Below are 1,561 nucleotides of genomic sequence, written 5' to 3' on the forward strand. Positions count from 1 at the left end.
TTGTAATGTGCCATTGTTGTTGGTGTTATCGTTGTTATTTTGCCAAGTGAGCATGTAAATTGCGTTTGTCTGCGTTAATGTCCGCACTGTGCAAGTTTGCCGCCTCGTCCATCGGCGGTTCTAAACAGCTGTCCGTTGGCCGGCAAGTTGCATGCAACACTTCCAATGTGTCACCGCACGCATCACTGTGTGTTTGGGCTCACAGCACAGCACAGCACAGCACACACACACAAACCGGCATATTTGAATGTGCGTGTGTTTGTGTGCTTGTGTGGGAGCTTTGTGGCAATTGTGCGGTGTATTTAACTGACCACCAGCATCGTTTGCGGTTTTTTGTGCGTTGGCATATTGCTGTTGTTGTGTCCGCCTAGTTTCGTTCGCAATTGTTGCCATTTTTAGCACTGTTGCATCCACACAAGTGTCACAACTTTCTTTATTGCCGCCACAACGCACAATGCCACTAACAGCAAGCACTTTTCGCCACCACATACACACTCTCACACAATAATCCTTCGTGTGGCGATAAAGGAATATCGGCTGTTAGGCCGTTAGTGACCATACGAGGGCATGCGACGAGTTGTACCATTGTAATACCTTTTTGCCATTCGGTCTATTCATTTGCTGATCGTTTGAATCAAGTTGCAACTTTGGCATTCATGTGCCGGAAATAAAGACTGCGGCCAAGCGCACTCGACAGCTGGAACCGTTTGCTTGTATGGGAGCATATGGAGGGTCATGAATATTCGCAATGATAAGTAGTTGTTGTAAGTGAAATGGCCACATAAATTGGCTGAATGAAAGAGAAACATTTAAAAAATAAAAATGCGAGTGAATAAACGCCCGCCAATTGCTAGAAACAACAACACGCAACATAAATTGATATATTTGTATATGTGTATGGTTAGCCTCAACTTTCCAATTACAAAAAAAATTAGTTTGAAGTCTTACTAAGGTTAAGGCCCAATGAAAGCTGTGCTGCTGTGAGTGTGGAGCCTGCAAGGAGCTCCATAGTCCGCAAAGTCAGCTAAATGTTAAACCGATTTTCATTAGTGTGCTGGATGAGAAGGATCTAGATGGAAAAATTCCCAGAGGGCATTGAATGTGATTGCAAAGTGGTGCTGGAGGTGCTCTTAAGCAGTCCGCGTCCACCTACATGCACAGAGGTATTGCATGCATGGCTAGAGCTCGGTCCAACTCAATAAGGCGTCTATAGCTAAGGTTGCGGAGGTTTACTTGGCAGCCGGACTGCTATCGGTCGATATCCAAGCAAGCAAACAGTCTGTATATCGGCTATGCTATCGCACTAGAACAAGAAGAGATTATGGAATATCGGTAAAGAATTCCTTAACTTACTGAAGGCTGTGCCAAACATCCTCTACCCACCTACCAAAGAAAGTAATCTTTAAAGTAACATACGATTAATTCAAGTTTGTTCCACAAAATCATCGGACAGAAATGCTTAAGATTCTTTTTGAAATTTTTTTATCTCTATTTATTTATGTAAAATTTTTAGTTAATTTACTTAAATTTTTTTTCGGTTTCCGCCATTTTGTGGGCGTGG

The sequence above is a fragment of the Bactrocera latifrons genome, unplaced genomic scaffold (assembly GCF_001853355.1).
Source record: "Bactrocera latifrons isolate USDA-ARS-PBARC rearing strain unplaced genomic scaffold, ASM185335v1 scaffold_25, whole genome shotgun sequence".
NCBI lineage: Eukaryota > Metazoa > Arthropoda > Insecta > Diptera > Tephritidae > Bactrocera > Bactrocera latifrons.